At 51.4% G+C, this 17676-nt stretch overlaps 1 pseudogene across 1 annotated transcript; it reads right to left on the bottom strand.

Moving 5' to 3' along the window:
- Window positions 1-7437: 7437 nt before the first annotated feature.
- LOC306816588 (olfactory receptor 14J1-like) lies at window positions 7438-8408 on the bottom strand (annotated as a pseudogene). Its single transcript has one exon. The product of its transcript is annotated as an olfactory receptor 14J1-like (transcript).
- Between the last annotated feature and the right edge of the window lie 9268 nt (window positions 8409-17676).

A 17676-nucleotide genomic window follows, 5' to 3' on the forward strand; every position in this document is an offset into this window, starting at 1 on the left:
CAGAGTCAGAGCCCGGCCCTGGCCCTGGCCCGGCCAGGCCTGTGGGCTGCACGGAGGGGCCTGGGCCGGTGTTACCTGTACTGAGACCAGAAGCGAAAGAGAACTTTCTCAGCGTTTTTTCACCATTACATGTGTGTTTCACAAAGAACCTTTCTCATTGGTGTAATGCGGGAATCCTTAAAATCAGAAGGTTTTGGGAAAGCTGCAATAAAGCAGGCCCCAGAGACAACAGAACTGCAATTAGAACTGAGCAAAAAGCACAAGGCATGTCAGCAGAAAAGTTATATGACATGTAGAAAGCAAGGACAAATAGAGCAATGGTCTATGTATTAACACTTGGCTAGAATAACTCTCTAAGCTGCAGAAAAGTATATCTAGAAAGATATTAGGAAGGTCTAAGCTTAATAATGGAGCTCTGTGCATTATATTTTAAGGCTTACAAGTAGGTATTGTATTCAAAATAAGCAAGTATTGTTTTAACCAAAGGTATGTGCACTTATAGTGGTTGGATGAAACTATTGTCATCATGCTTTTGCTTTTTGTGATTGGTCAAAAACCTTTCAAAGTGCATTGCAACATCACTATTCTCTGGCTGTTGTTGAGAGCATGAGCTGCTGGCATCTTCCTGCTGTTCCAACCTTGTAAGGACACTGATGCTTGGGAGGAAAGAAAAAATAATAAAGCAGCTTGAGAGACATTCCACAGCAGTCCTGTCCTGTTCGTGATTCTGTGCATAAACCCCTGGCCTGCGTTAGTGTAACAGGGTTTCAATATTAAAAATCAGACACCAATTGGTCCTTGTCAGGTCCATGGGAGGCTGCCCAGGTCCCGGCTGAGAAAAATTTCAGGGAATCTTTACAAACCATCACAGCAGCCTAGAAGTAACAGGGTCCCTGGATGAGAGATGATCTGATGGATTTGAACACATACAAAGGATCCCAGCCAATGCATTGAACCCTAAGTGCAGATGCCTCATTGGCCAGGGAAATGGTTCTTATGACCCCAACCAATCACATGTGTTTATCTGGGACATTCAAACCCTCAATTAAGAAGAGTCCCAAACAATAAAGAAAGCTTTTGTCATATGGATCACTGAGGGTTCGTGTGATCTCTGTCTCCCACCACAACCTGAATTGATGTAATAGGTGTGGTCAGTTGGAGTGTTCAGTTAGGTGGTCAGTGAGGATGTGGTCAGTGGTTTGGTCACTGGGATGTTGTCTGTGGGTTTGGTCAGTGAGTGAGGTCACTGGGCCATGGTCATTGCAGTGGTCAGTGAGGTGTGGTTGGTGGGGGTTGCCAGTAAGTGTGGTCATTAAGGAGGGGAGTGAAGTGTGGTCAGTGGTTGTGCTCATTGGAATGGGAAGTGAGTATGGCCAATAGGTGTGGTCAGTGTTAAGTGGCTGGTGAAGTGTGGCCAGTGGGTGTGGCCAGTGGTTGTGGTCAATGGGGGTGTGGTCAGTTGGGTGGTCATTGGGGTGTGGTCAGTGGATGGGCTGAGTGGATGTGTTCAGTGGGTGTGCTCAGTGGAGGTATGGTCAGTTGGGTGGTAAGTGGGATGTAGTCACTGGGTATGTTTAGTGGGGTGTGAGCATTTTGGCAATGGGTGCAGCCAGTCTGTGTGGTCAGTGGTTTATGGCCAGTGTTTGTGGTCAGTGGTGGTGAGGTCAGTTGGGTTCTCATGGGTGTGGTCAGTGGGTGTGACCAGTGGGTGTGACCAGTGGGTGTTGTCATTGTGTGTGGGCAGTGGCATGTGATCAGTAGCTATGGTCAGTGGATGTGGTCAGTTGGGAGGTCGGTAGGGCTTGGTAACTGGGTGTGGTCAGTTGGGTAGTCAGTTGGTGTGGCCATGGGTAGTGGCCAACGGGTGCAGTCTGTGGCAGTGATCAGTGGGTTGTGGTCACAGGGTGTGGTCATTAAGGGCAGCCTGCAGGGTAGTCAGTGGTTGTGGTCAGCGGTAGAGTGGTCAGAGGATGTTATCAGTGGGGATGGTCAGTGGGAGGTGGGCAGTGGTGTGTGGGACAAGGGTATGGTCAGTGGATTGTGGTCAGTGGGTATGGACAGTGGGTGTGGTCAGTGGGGGTGGTCAGTGCTGGAAATGTTGGAAGTGGGATGTGGTCAGTGGCTGTGGTCCATGGTAGTGTGGTCAGTTGGGTTGTCACTGGGGGTGGTGAGCGCAGGTGGTCAGAGGGAGTGTGATAAGCAGTTCTAGCCAGAGAATTTGGTCAGATAGGTTGCCATTGGATTGTGGTCAGTGGGTATGGTCAGTGGCTGTGGTCAGTGAATGTGGTCAATTCGGTAGTTGGGTTGGGGTGGTCAGTTGGGTGGTCAGGGGATGTGGTTGTTGGTGCAGTCAGTGAAGGTATGGTCAGTTTGTCAGTGGAGTGTGGTCAGTAGGTGTGGTCAGTGGGGTGTGGGTATTGGTTTCTTGGATATGGGTGTGCTCGGTGGTTATGTTCAGTTGGGGTATGGTCAGTTTGGGGGTCATTGGGGTGTGGTCCATTGGTGTGTTCAGTGAGATGTGCTCAGTGGAGGTATGGTCATTAGGGCAGTGAGTAGCATGTGGCCAGTGCCTATAGTCAGTGGGTGTGGCCAGTGAGTGTGGTCAGTGGGTGCAGTCAGTGGGTGTGGTCAGTGAGAGAACTCGGTGGGATGTGGTCAGTGGGTGTGGGCATTGGTGTCTTGGCAAAGGATGTGGTCAGTGGGTGCAGTCAGTTGTTGTGCTCAATAGGTGTGGTCACTGGCTGTGGTCAATGGGTGTGGTCACTGGTTGTGGTCAGTGGGTATGGTTAGTGGGCTATGGTCATTGAGGCATGGTATGCAGAGGTGGTCTGTGAGTGTGTTTACTGGGTGTGGTAAATGGTTGCTGTCAGTATGGGAGCTCAGTGAGGTCTGATAAGTGGATGTTGCCATATGGAGTAGTCAGTGGCATGGTCAGTGGGAGTGGTCAGTAGGAGGTGGTCAATGGTTTTGGTCAGTGGCAGTGTGGGCAGTTGGCTGTGGGCTGTGGGTGTGGTCTGTGGGGTGTGATCAGTAGGATGTGGTCAGTTGGTTGCAGTCAGTGGGGGTGGTCATTTGGTACACTGAGTGTGGTCAGTGGGGTGTGGTCAGTGGGGTGTGGTCAGTTGGTGCAGCGCTTAGTGGTTGTCATAAGGAAGGTGCTTCGCCAAGGCAAAAGGAGGCTCCCTGTGTGCCCTGCTCCCCTCTCCCTGAGCTCCTGAGAGCTCTGCAGCCCCTGCTGCCATCCCATCTGCCCAGGCCAGCACAACAGCCCCCGCCTTGAGGCCCTCCAGAGCTGCTCCTGCTCCAGTCCCAGGGACCATCCCAGAGCTGGAGAAGCCACAAAGCTGTGCCAATTTCTGCTCATTCCTGCTCTGATGAGGATGGAACCTCAGCCACTTGGAGGCTGTTGATGAATTTTACTTTTCCAGATGCCTCTTCTTTCTTGAGCTCCTCAGTTCAAGAATTCAGTGACAAAGGTTCATAAACATTTGTTGAAAACACCAGAACAAAAAAAGCCCCTGGGAATTATTTCAGTTCTCAATTCTTCTGTGGTTAATTAGAAAGATTTCAGAAGTGTATTCCAATTAAATATACTATATTGAAAACAATGCAGAGAGAACAGTTTTGTCCTGTTTTCTTTTCCAGTTTATAGATTGATATCAGACATGCCCAACTGATATTAACTCCCAGCACCTTCTAATGCAGTCTGAACTGATATGAAAATCAAGACCCTTCATGAGTGACTTGACAATTGGTCAGATTTTCTTCCCACACCCTTGCCACCATTTCCCTCATCCCACCCCTAGAACTTTTATGGATCAGGGACAGAGTTGCCACCAGGAGCAGGGCAGTGATTCTTCCCCTGTGTTCAGCACTGGTTGGACAGGACTCAAATGCTGCGTCCAATTGTTGGCCCCCAATTTAGGAAGAACATGGAGGGGCTGAGCGTGTCCAGAGAAGGGTAGCAAAGCTGGTGAGGGGTATGGAGAACAAGTACTATGAGGAGCAGCTGAGAGAGCTGGGGATGTTTATCCTGGAGAAGAGGAGGCTTGGGGAGACCTCATCCTTCTCTACAGCTCCCTCACCGGAGAGTGCAGCCAGCGGGACTCAGGCTCTTTTCCCAAGGAACAGAAACAGGAGAGGAGGACGCAGCCTTAGGCTGCACCAGGGGAGGTTTAGGCTGGACATTAGGAAATATTCTTTACTAAGAGGGTGATTGGGCATTGCATTGAACTGCGCAGAGAGGTGGGTGTGTCACTGTACCTGGAGGTGTTTCAGGATAGACTGGCTATGGCACTGAGTGCCACGGTCTGGGTAACAAGGTGTTGTTGGGTCACAGGTTGGACTTGATGCTTTCCAAGGTCTTTTCCAGCCTGGCTGATTCTGTGATGATTGTGACACTGCAGGGCCATGGGGAAGCAAGGGGACATTGTGACACTGCAGGGCATCATGGAACTGAGAGGACCAGAGTGACACTGTGTACAACATGACACCACAGAGCCAGGGGGCCACTATGACACTGTGGGGCTACATGGAAGCAAGGAATCCATTGTGACACTCTGGGTCCTGTGGAACCACAGAGGCCACTGTGACACTGCAGGGCCTTGTGGAACCAAGGGGCCATTGTGACACTGTGGAACCAAGGAGAGCCTTGTGGGAGCCTGGGGCCAATGGAATCAAGGGGCCATTGTTCCACTGAAAGGACTCTTGGAAGTGAGGGAAAAATTGTGAGACTGTGGTGCCCCATGGAACCAAGGGTCCCTATGACACTGCAGGATCTTGTGTAATCAGGGCTTCATTGTGATACTGCAGCACCAAGGAATTCATGGTGGCACTCAGAGGCCTCATGGAACCAAGAGGCCACTGTGACACTGCAGGGCCTTGTGGGGCCATGCAGAGCATTGTGACAGAGCAGGACCTCGTGTAATGATGGGACCACTGTGGCACTGCAGGGCCCATGAAACCAATGGGCCAGTGTTGCTCCTCAGGGACTCCTGGAATGAAGGAAACATGTTTGACACTGTGGTGCCCATTTGGGACCAAGAGGGCATTGTGATGCTATGGAGCCAAGGAGAGCATTCCTGCACTGTGAGACCTCATGGAACCAAGGATCCACTGTGGCACTGCAAACCCTCAGGGCACCAAGGACTTTTTGACACTAAGAGGTTCAATGGAACCAAGGAGACTTTGTGTCATTGTGAGACCGCATGGAATCATGGAGACCATTGTTACCCTGAGGCCTTAAAGGTACACTGGTGTGGACACCATGTGTGGATCTACTGAGGGCAGGAGGGTTCTGCAGAGGGACCTGTACACGCTTGATCCAAGGCCCAAATCCAACAAAGTGAGGTTTAACAACAGCAAGTGCTGCACTATCACCACACCACCTCATACAGTGCTACAGGCTAGAAATAGAGTGTCTGGAAAGAGGAGAGGTAGAAAAGAACCTGGGAGCAATGATGGACAGCAGGCTGTAAATGAGCCAACAGTGTGCCCAGGTGGCCAAGAAGGCCAGAGGCTACTGGCCTGGATCAGGGATGGTGTGGCCAACAGAACCAGGGCAGTGATTCTTCCGCTGTATTCAGATTTGGTTGAGCAGCACCTCAGTGCTCTGTAAAGTTCTGGATGTCCCAGCTTGGGAAGGACATGGAGGGGCTGGAGCATGTCCAGAAAAGGGCAACAAGGGTGATGAGATGTCTGGAACACAAGTCTTTTGAGGAGTGGTTGAGGGAGCTGAGGATGTTTATCCTGAAGAAGAGGAGGCTCAGGGGAGACAACATGGTTTCAGGGCACAGGTTGAACTTTGATGATCTCCAAGATATTTTCCAGCCCTGCTAAATTCTGTGATACTCTGAAACCACCCCTGAAGCAGTTGCAAGATATGCCCAGGCCTCCTCTTCAGAACGTCCAGCAGCCCAGGCCCTTCAGCTTCTCCACACATCCCCAAAGCCCATGCTGTCAGTCCTGCAGAGCCTCTCCAGCCCCTCCTCACTGCCCTCAACAGGGAGCCCCACACCCAGACACACCAGCCCAGATGTGCCCCCCCGGCCTGTGATGCCTCTGGCAAGGGAGCAGCACGAGGCACTGCAGGAGCCTGCAGACAATTCCTGAAGCACTTGTAGGATGATCCTGCTCCCCAAGGGATGTTCCCATGATGCCAGCTCAGATACTGAAATGGGAAGTGCAGCCATAGAGTAATGGTAAAATAGGGATGGGCACTTTGCAGGGGAGGGGACATGGATGGGCAAGAGGTATAAATGTGGATCAGGAAAGAAGAAAGAAAGGAAAAGTGAAGCAGAGGAAATGCTCAGGGCTGTGTTGGGGTGGCTACAAGGCAGCTGTGGTTCTGAGCAACAATGTCTGCAGTGGGACAGAAAACTCACAGCTCATGGGAAGAAACTTTCTGGCTGACTGCAGAGGCCACGACAAACCTGAGTGGTTTCCCTCCCATCCCCAGCCCTTGCTGGCCCCAGGGGCTCATGGCATTTGTGCTCACTCAGCTCCATCTCCCCACAGCAGCACCATGGGGGTGCTGATGCCTGCTCTGTGCATTGGAAACAGGGGCTCCTGAGCCAGTGCTGCAGTGTCTGTGCCTGCAAGGATGTGGCACCTGTGTGAGCTGGGGGAGAGGCCAGGGCTGCAGAGGGGGGATGTTGTTGGCAGGTGCATGAGGACGCTCTGGGACCCTGCCCTGGGCTGTCCAGTGCAGTGCGGATGGACCAGCCCCTGCTCTGCTGCTCCTTGCCAGAGTCTTCCCCTTGCAGGGACCTTGCAGAGCACCAGCCGTGCTGTTTGCCCACAGCCTGCCCACGGCCAACCTGGGGCTGGTCACAGGGGTTTTCTCTGCTCAGCATTGGCCTGGCCAAGTGTTGTGGAGAGAGCCTGGCCAAGGAGCCTGGAGCCCCCAGGCCCTGCCCTGAGGCGTCAGTGCTGGCCCAGCAGTGCCCATGGCCTGTCCCTGCTGCAGCCCCGGCACTGCCACCCCCAGGGCTGTGCCTGACCCCGAGAGCACTCAGACCCTGCAGCAACACGAGGGGCAGGAGGGCAGTGGGGCTGTGGCACGAGAGCAGCACTGGCAACACCAAGAGCTGCTGCTGCTGCTGGGCACAGCTGCTGTGCCAGCACTGATCTGCCCCAGCTCTGCACACAGGCATTGCTGCTGCAGCTCCAGAGAAGGGAATAAAAGGACATCCCTGGAGAAAACTTTGCTGGGATAACCTTTTTTTCCTTTAAAACCACTTGTAGCACAAGCCCTCGTTGATACAGTCTGTGGCCACAGGGAAAGTGGAGAGAAACAAAAAGAGAAATGGCACAAACAATTAGGTTTCTTTATGGAAAATAATAAAGAAGTAGAACAAAAAAAAAAAAGCTCCAAAACAACAAGTACTATGGAAAATTTCTTTTTTTATAAATGATTTGCATAAATTTGCAAGCAGTTTAATGTTCCCGAAATCTTTCAGTCATCAGTGTCCACAGTGCAGCCTTAATCTCCTGGTTCCTCAGGCTGTAGATGAGGGGGTTCAAGGCAGGAGGCATCACTGAGTACAGAACTGACAGTGCCAGATCCAGGGATGGGGAGGAGATGGAGGGGGGCTTAAGGTAGGAAAATGCTGTGGTGCTGACAAACAAGAGAGACCATGGCCAGCTGAGGGAGGCAGGTGGAAAAGGCTTTGTGCCGTCCCCGCTCAGAGGGGATCCTCAGGATAGCCCTGAAGATCTGCACATAGGAAAAAACAATGAACACAAAACAGGCAAAAGCTAAACAAACACTAACTGCAAAAAGCCCAAGTTCCCTGAGATAGAATTTGGAGCAGGAGAGCTTGAGGATCTGTGGAATTTCACAGAAGAACCCCCCCAACGCATTGCCCTGGCACAGGGGCAGGGAAAATGTATTGGCTGTGTGCAGCAGAGCATTGAGAAAGGCACTGGCCCAGGCAGCTGCTGCCATGTGGGCACAAGCTCTGCTGCCCAGGAGGGTCCCGTAGTGCAGGGGTTTGCAGATGGACATGTAGCGGTCGTAGCACATGATGGTCAGGATATAATACTCTGCTGACATGAAAAAAAGAAAGCAGAATACCTGAGCAGTACATCCAGAGTAGGAGATGTTCCTGGTGTCCCAGAGGGAATTGTGCATGGCTTTGTGCACAGTGGTGCAGATGCAGCCCAGGTCAGTGAGGGCCAGGTTGAGCAGGAAGAAGAACATGGGGGTGTGCAGATGGTGGCCGCAGGCTACGGCGCTGATGATGAGGCCGTTGGCCAGGAGGGCAGCCAGGGAGATGCCCAGGAAGAGGCAGAAGTGCAGGAGCTGCAGCTGCCGCTTGTCTGCCAGTGCCAGCAGGAGGAAGTGGCTGATGGAGCTGCTGTTGGACATTTCCTCACTCGGGGCATTGTGGACTGTTGAAAGGAAACATTGACACAGTGGGACAGATTTCCGTGAGCCAATTCTATTCTATTTTTTTACACTGAATATTACTTCTCTTTTTTGGGGGAAATTTCATTTAGCTTCTTTTATTACTTTTGAATTCAGGTTTTTTCTGCTGAGTTATTGCCTCATCTTCAGCATTGCTCTCAGTCTGAACACTGGAGAGCACAGATGGAAAACAGGGCTCCCTGTACCCCAGTGCAGTCAGACTGCTGACCCCAAAAAGATGCCTTTGCTCTTTTCATGTCTCTCTATTTCAGGGTGAGGGTGCTTAAAACATGCTTAAAAATAAAGTGGATGTTTTGTAAGGTCCGATTTAAAAGTCACTTTTTTGAAACTCTTTTGTCTTTGCTGTGAATCTGTAAAGGAAAGAGTATCTAAGGCTGGTCTGGCTCTCTGTGCCTGATGTTGTTCCTACTAGGAGCTGTTTCTCTCTGTCCAAGCCTTTTTCCTGCCAGTGCTGCCAGAGCCCAGCCCAGCCCTGAGGGCTCAGCTCTGCCCTGCACACCCCTCCCAGCACAGGGCACTGCCCAGGGGCATCTCACTGCCAGCAGAACCTTAAGGGCAGCTCAGACAAACTGTGATGCTGCAAGCCAAGGTGCTGCTGCTGCTGCTGCTGCTGTCTGTAGGCAGAGGAGGGTGAGGAGGCACTTTGTGAGGGAGATCTGAGGCAGATCTGCTGATCCCTAGTGGGACAGTGCAGGAGTCTCAGTGACACAGACACACCTGACAGCCCCTTTCCCTTCCCTTGAGGAGAAAGCTGGGAGCAGCCCTGGCCATGCAGCACCATCTGCACAACAGGAGGAATCTGCCCTGATGGGGGTGGCTCCTTCCACTTCCAACTTCTCCCCACAGTCCATGGGGAGCTGCCAGGCAGGCTGAGAGCTGTCCCTGGCACGTGGCACATGCCCTGGGCTGGCCAAGAGCCCTGAGGGCTGCAGGAGCTGCTCTGCAGGAGAGCCCTGGGCAGCCCTGTCTGCAGCCCCAGCTTCACCCCTGCAGCTGTCCCTGGCAGCAGGAGCCGTCCTGTCCTGTCCCTCTGACAGTGCCCAGGGCAGCCCTGCTCTGCAGCACATCCTCCTCCTCTTTGTCTTTTGCCTCAGAGTATCTGGGAGTCTCCTCCTGACACATCCCCCAGGCTGTGGGCTGTGCTGGCTCCAGGAGATCCCTCCAGGAGCACAGGGGACATTGCCCTGCACCCACAGACTCACTATGCCCAGGACTGTGAAGATGTTTCTCCAAGTGAAGTCTCAGCTCAATGTCTTCCCAGTCCTGATTGCCTTTAGCCTGTCTGTGCCTGGCTCCTGTTCCCTCAGTGCCTGCAGTCAGTGTCCTGAGCCCTGCTGGGCTGGGAGAGAAACTGCTCCTCAGCAGAAATGGCTTTTTCAAGCTTTTCTTGGTGGCCTGGAGCTCCCGCTGTGCCAGAAGCCCAGCCCAGCTCAGCAGCACAGACAGAGCACAAAGAGTTTTATGACCCCCTCAGGGCTTTGATGTTGTTTACATCAAACTCAGTCCCTGAGAAAGTGTTCGAAAAACTTCTCAAGAACTCAAAGACAGAGTAAAATCCAAAGTTTCTTGAAGTTTTAATGGATCCCACTGAGGGACACGACTGTGAAACTGTCCCCAGATTCCAGTTAGAGCCTAACACTGGAAGTAGTGATGAGAGGTTACAACAAGCTAAGGAAATGTGTTTTAGATGCTGAGCAAATCTGGATGTGTTTCACAATTGCAAATGGCCAAGGCCTGAGCCCCATCCCCTGGCAAGGCAGATCCTGTCCCTCCCTCATTGCTCAGGGCTCTTCCCAGGCCTCTGGGCTCTGGGGATGTGCAATGCCAAGGACAGGACCATGGGGCGGCCCCTGCCAGGCTGCTGAGCAGGGACAAGGAGGCAATGAGGCCCCAGCACAGCAAGGCTCACTTGTCCCCTGCTGGCCTCAGGCCCAGGGCCAGCAGCCATGGCCCAAGTGCTGCAGCAGTTGTCTCTGGCTGGGCCTTTCAGCTGCTGCCCATCCCTGTGCCCTGTGCAGCCCAGCTGTCCTACGGTGTCCATGCCCTGCCCTCTGTCCCTGCAGGCTGTCGTCATCCCCCGGCTGCCCCACCTCGCTGCCCCTTCCTTTGCTGACAGCTCTGCATCCTGCCTGCCTCTGCCTGGACACACAAAGCCTTGGATGATTTTCTTTTGCTGTTTTCTAGTAGTTCAAAAGGATCCACCATCTCTGAAACCAGCCTTCAATCCCCCACAGGGCTCTCCTCTGCTGTCTTCAGTCTCCATCCCACTGAGCACGGAGCTCCTTTGTCCCTTTACATTATTCATGTGCTTGAGTTCTCCAAATACCACTTTGGGAGATCTCTGGGCCCTCTCCAATATGTTGGGAAATCAAAACTTTCAGCTCGTAGTCTAAGAAAAGCACCAGAGGAACAAGACCAGCCAGATTTCTCTGTTCTGTTTATTTTTTTCCGGGAGCAATCCTAGGCGTGATAGAATTTGGGAGGCTAAATCCAAATTTTGGCTCTGGCCCCCAGACGAGAAGGGCAGTTATTTTCCATAGGAAGGAAGGAACGGAGCCCCAGTGTTTGGTGGCAAATGAAACACAGCCTGCAGGAGGCCAAGGCCAGCCAGAGCTGTCTGTCCTGGCAGATTCTGGCTGGGACAGCCTTTCTATACAGGGAACTTTATAGACGGAGTACCAATTTCAGCCATGAGCACCTGGAAAGAGGAATGGTTCTTTTCTCAAGGAAGGAAAGCACAGGGTGCCAGTGCTCCAAGAGCTGATGAGAAGAAACCCTCAACTCGCCAGGATCAGTCAAACTCTCCAGGTGGCCCCTGGGAGGACCAGAGCAGCCAGATCTGTTCCATGTCCTCTTGGTTCCACGGGGCTCCACAGTGTCACAATGTTCTCCATGGTTCCAGGGGCCTGGCAATGCCACAATGTTCTCCATGGATCCATGGTACCCTGAAGGATCACAGCAGCTCTTTGGCTGCATGAGGCCCTGTAATGCAGCAATGGCCTCTTGGTTCCACAAAGCCCTGCTGCTTCACACTGGCCCCTTGGAACCATACAGCCCAGCAGTGCCACAGTGATGTCCTTGGTGTCACTTGGTGCCACCCCTGAATTTCAGAAGGCCCCACAGTGCCACAATGGTCTCCGTGGTTCCATGAGGTCCCTCAGTTTCACCATGGTCTCTACAGGAGAGCAATGGAGCCTCAGTGTTTCAGGGACTGATGAGCTGCAGCCACCAGAGGCCAAGGCCAGAAATACCTGTCTGTCCAGGAAGGTTTGTCTGGGAGCAGCTTTTGGATATTTGAAGTTTTGGATGTTGAATCCAAATTTTTCCATAGAAACAAAATCATTGAGCCTGCTGTTTGGAAGGCAGGTGAGAGCCAGCCCTCAGGAGGCCAAGGCCAGCCAGACCTGTCTGTAATGGCAGGAGAATGTGTAGGAGAAATCTTTGGATATAGGATTTTGGAGGTGGAATCCTAATTTTGGCCATAAGCACCTGGAGAAGAAGGATGATTCTTTTCCATAGGAAGGGAAGCATGGAACCCCAGTGTTTTAGGGCAGAATACACATGGCCACAATAGGCAAAGACCATCCAAAGCAACCTGTCCAGGTAGCTTTTTTTCTGGGAGAAACTCTTGTGAATAAGGAATTTCAGGAGGAAATGGTCCATATTTGGCCATGGGTGCCTGTGAAGGAGGGACAGTTAATTTCTATAGTAAAGAAAGCACTGAGCCCTAGTGTTTGAAGGCAGGTGAGAGCCAGTCCTCAGGAACACAAGGGCAGCCAGACCTGTTGGAAATGACAGCTTTTGTCTGGGAATAATCCCTGCATATTGGCAATTTTGGAGGGGGAATCCCACTTTGGCCATGGATGCTTGAATGAGAAGAGAGGCTCTTTTCCATTTGAAGGAAAGCCCAGAGCCCAAGTGTTTCAGAGGCACATGACAAGAGCATGGCAATGGGCATGCCCAGGGCAGTTGCACCAGTCAGCCCAAGCCAACCAGATCTGTCACCTGTTCCCTTGGATCCATGGGACCCTGCAGTGTCACAATGGTTGTGTCGTATTGGATCCTTGGTTCCATGAGGCTCGGCTGTGTCATATTGGCCTCTTGTTTCCGTGGGGCTCCACAGTGTCACAATGGTCCCTTACTCTTTTGAGGCCTTGAAGTGTCACAGGAGTCTCCTTGGTGCCACAGTATCACAATGGACCCTTGGTTCCATGGGGGTCACAATGGCAGAGGAACTTCCTTGGTTCCATGAGGCCCTGCAGATTCAATGAGGCATCAAAGCGTCATCATGGCTTCCAGGATTCCATGAGACCCCGCAATGTCACAATGGACCTTTGGTTCCATGGGACCATGCACTGCTACATGAATCCTTAGTTCCATGGGGCCCTGCAGTATCACAACGGACTCCTTGGTTCCATGAAACTGCAAAGTGTCAAAGTGGCCCCTTGGTTCAGTGAGGACTGTGAGGCCTTAAGATTTTAATCTTTGTATTTCTCAAATCCTGTACTGGATTAATGAATACCTCGAAACTCCATATAAAGTCTTAGCTAGCTGTCTTCACATTTTGGTCAAATAAAACAATTCCTCTGAAACTCAAGGATGCCCTACAACCTCAGGCTCTGAAAAGTAGAAACAAGTGAATTGGGAGGGAGCAAACTGGGGGAATAGGACTTCATTATCTGAAGCTGTAATTGGAAGATAAACCCTGATATGTCAATGGACCAAGCTTATATGTTTTTGAAAAACTTGTCACCACCATCCATCTTGAATGCAGCCTCTGGGAGGCTTCTGACTGCCTAAGGTGTATGTATTGAAGGCCTTTAACAAATACCCACTTTATTCTCTTCTCCTTGTCTAGCCTCTGTTCTAGGTAGCCATTCCAATGCATTGCCTGTAGTGTCACAATTGTCTCCATTATTCCATAAGGCCCTGTGTTGCCATGAGAAAGATTAGGGAGTGGCGAAAAAACAGCAACAAGACACTGTCTTGCTTGGTGCAGAAAAGAGCAAGAAAGAGCAATTTATTGAAAGAAACCATTGCCTTAAATAAGGCAGTTCGTGCAAAACAAAAATACAGACAAATCATTGGTCAGAGAAGGAGACACCTCTTGTCCCTGACTTTCTCATGGACATTGCAGGTGTTTATCTCTGTTATGATTCTTTCTTTTGTGTTTACAGTAAAGAAGAAACCTCTAGCTTGGGAAAAATCCTAGCTGAGGCTAAGAAAGTTTCATGGCTTGAGAAAAAGGCCTAGCTAAAATGTGCCTAGGCCTTCAGCAGTATCCACAATCTCCCCTTTTAGTTTTTAAAAAAGAAAAGAAAGAAAAGTGTTTGTAATCCTCCACAGGGCCCTTTGTCAAAGGAGAACAAACACCACTCCTCAGGAGATTTGTGCCTACCTGGAGTGTCTAGGGAACTCTTCATACCTGGTGCTTTTAACAACCTTAATTCTAAAACTTAATTCTAATTACAATAACAAAACCCATCACCATTCATCAAACTTATCAAACAGTCAAAAATCCACCACTCTGTTATTATTCTAACACAACAATGAAAACTATATCAACAGTTCCAACACAAACAGATGAATGTCCATTCTGTGATTGAAGAGGGATCATCTGGTCAGTGTTTTCATCTGGTTGGTGTGTGGTGAGCTGGTCAGCATGTGAAAGCTGAGCTGTGATCACACTCTGCCCCTGGTGCAGGTCAGGGCAGACACCTTGATGGTCAGTAGCAAAGACCCAGGCATGTCTCACCTGAAGCCTGAAATGAGGAAAAGGTGATTCACAATAACTGGATTGGTTTGATCTTTTCTTTCTCTTTTTCCACTCTCGCTGTCCTACAATAGGAACAGCATCAGGCACAGGCACAGGAAAAGCCTGAGCCTCTCTCATTTGGATATCATCATTACAAGTTTTCAGCTCTTCTATTAGAACAAGGGAATAGAGCTCAGAAATATCTGCCCCAGCGCTCCCTCCTCCCATGCCCACTGCAGGAATGAAACCAGCCCCCGCTGCTCCCCCTTTGAAGTGAGGACAAAGCCATCGCTGCTGTCAGCACAGGGTGGGAGCGGCGAAGCAGCTGGAAATGCCGATGGGAGGGGTCCGTTCGTGGGGTCCAGCGCTGGGCTCAGCACTGCTCCTGGGTGAACGAATGGAGAAACTGAGGGAAGAAGAGAAGGCAGCCCCACCTCTGCTGAGGCAGAGAAGGGCAGCCCAGACCCTGCTCGGGCGGGCAGGTCGGTCTCCAGCAGCGGAGAGGAGGGAGGCGCCGGCAGCAGCTCCTTCTCTGGGGTGGCTGGTGCCGACGGCTCCTCTCAGCAGGCGGGTCACGGTCAGAGAGCATAATAAAGAAGAAATCTCTAGCCTGGGAAAAATCCTGGCTAGAGGCTGAGAAAGTTTCATGGCCTGAGCAAAATACTTAGAACTTAAGAAAAAGGCCTAGCTAAAATGTGCCTAGGCCTCCAGCAGTGTCCACAACCGGGACTGGCACCGGCTGTGGGGATTGGTTGTGGCTTTAGATCTTCCCAGAGCAGAGCAGCTGCTGGCTGCTGTAAAGTTGTTTCTTGTCAAGGCATGTCAGGCTCCAAAGGCAAAGAGCCCAAGGCTCTCCAGTCCCTGTTCAATCTCTCTGCCATAAAGTCCCGATGGAAGCAGGAGCAGCTCTCTGCTGCAAGAGGTCGAAGCTGCGGCTGGTGCAGAGTCTCCAGAGGCAGATGCTCCCTGGCCTTTTCTCTCTGATCTTTTCTTCTTCAGCTTCTCCTCTTCTTCTCCCATGCTGGTAGTGGTGATGAGTGTAGTGGTGATGAGATGGTGGTGGCAGAAGAGAGAGCATGAGAGGGAGTGAGAGAGAGCTCTGACTCCAAGACAGGGATTTTTTTTGACAAATTACCCAATGAGCCCAAAATCGTGAACCTGACAAAATTTCCTCTAAACCTATTAGAATTCCGTAATAGGTAAAGGTCTACATATAAATTGGCATATGGCCAATCTGTTCTATGTGAAGATTGTATAAAATATTCCTACACTAATTTTATTTTGTCTAGAACTAAGTTTTTTCTTGTTCACAATGCAGCCAACTATTTTAAGAGATTTCCATGGCTTTTACTTTTATGGTATTTAACACATATCTATGTACTTCACCCTAAGATTTATACTTCTACCTTCAAATTCTCATGCTCCTTAATATTTCCAATTCCTTATACTAAAACTTACCAATTTCTACTTAATATCGTGTGGTTTCCTGTAATTTAAATTTCTAAAAATATTTTTAATTTAATTCTTGCATTAATGTTCTTTCTCGGGAGGGAGTCAGAGGAGTGCTTCTCTGTTTCACTCTCCAACAACCAGGAATGGGGGACAGGACAGAGAGTGGGTGACTGTGGAAGGGACATTGGAAGGGCAAAGGAAAACAGGAACAGGGAATGTAATATGAGAACAAGAACAGGACATATGGAAATAGAAATTGGAAGAAACTATAGGATGGAATTTAGACTATGGGACAGGGGAAACAGACATGGGGATAGGGAAAACAGGATTGGGAGTGGGAATATGGGAAGGGGACTAGAAATAATAAGAAATGGAAATATGGGAATAGACTGGGATCAGGATACTAGAAGGGGAACAGGACAGGGAATATGGGACTGGGAATATGTGAATGGTAACCAGGCAGAAGAATACAGGACAGGGAATGATACCGGGAATGGGATCTGAATGGGACGGGGGCAGGAGTGGAGTGAGATGGAATGGGCTGGGGGCAAGGGCAGTGACAGTGGGAGATGAGAATCCTGCACAGGGGACAGCGGGAGCGGGTCAGGGGGAAATGGGGAGGGTGTCAGGGCAGGGGGTCCTTGATCAGCTGCCCCAGAAACCTCTGTCAGCATCTCCCAGTGCAGCCAGAGCCGCTGGGCCTGGGGGACCAAAGCCCTGAGCAACCCCCAAGGAAACCTGAAGTCCCTGGAACACAGGGTCCCACATATCCTCTAGAAGATCCCCCTGTGTCTCAGGCATTGTCTTAGTTCAATGTCTTCATTTTTACCCCAGTACTGGTTCTCTAGGAAGGACAAGAGAAATGTAAAGAAAATCCAGGCCACAGGGAGCCAGCACGAAGCTTTTCCTGCACTCAGGGCACTCACAGGGCTTCTCTCAGTGGAGACTCCTTGTGTGTTGGATCAAGTGGAGCTGTGTGAGAAGCTCTTCGCACACTCGGGACACTCGTAGGGTCTCTCCCCGGTGTGGATGCGCCGGTGCCTGACGAGGTTGGAGTTTGTCTTGAATCCCTTCCCACAGTCGCGGCAGGAGAAGGGCCTCTCATCCCAATGAGTGCGATAGTGCTTCAGAAGGCTGGACCTGCTCTCAAACCTCTTCCTGCATTTATCACACTCGTAGGGTCTCTCCCCTGTGTGGATGGCTGGTGGGTGACGAGGGTGGAGTTTTGATTGAAGCTCTTCCCACAGTCAGGGCAGCAGAAGGGCCTCTGCCCTGTGTGAATGTGATAGTGCCGGAGGAGATCAAAGCTGGTGTGAAACCTCTTCCTGCATTTATCACACTCATAGGGCCTCTCCCCAGTGTGGCTCCTCTGGTGCACAGTGAGGTTTGAGCTGCGGCTGAATCTCTTCCCACATTCCCCACACTCATAGGGCCGTTCCCCTGTGTGGATTCTCTGGTGTCTGATCAGGTCAGATCTCCACCTGAAGCCCTTCCCACATTCCGAGCACTTGTGGGGCTTCTCCCCATGGTGAAGCTGCTCACGCAGCCCCAGCTCCGAGCTCCGGCCGCCTCCCCGGCCCAGGCTGGCTCTTTCCTGCTGGGATCCCCGGGCTGTGCGTTTGCAGCCCCTCCTGCTGCGGGATCTGCGGGGCTTTTCCTCCCCGTTGCATTCCTGCGCCGTGGAGCCGCTGCAAACGGCCTCTTGGCCGAGGCTGTGCCGCGGGGATTTGTCCTCCCTGCTGTCCGTGCTCAGCTCCTTGTCTGGGGAGGAAGGACAAGGACAGGATGGGATTTGCCTCCGTGACAGAGGCAAGGGCATGGAGATCTCTCCAGGGCTGTGCTGCAGCCGGGTCGTGCTGGGCTGGGAAATGGAGCTGGACACAGGGGGAAAGGGGCACTGACTTCCTCCTCACCTGCCTGCGGCTCCCGGGACATCGACTTCGTCCTCATGACCTCCTCCTCAATGCAGCCAAGGTTTGGGAAATCCTGGTTTGGTGGGGAAAACAAGGGCTGAGCGCGTTGGGTTTGACGGTGGCTC

This window comes from Erithacus rubecula (genome assembly GCF_903797595.1).
Source record: "Erithacus rubecula genome assembly, contig: scaffold_699_arrow_ctg1, whole genome shotgun sequence".
NCBI lineage: Eukaryota > Metazoa > Chordata > Aves > Passeriformes > Muscicapidae > Erithacus > Erithacus rubecula.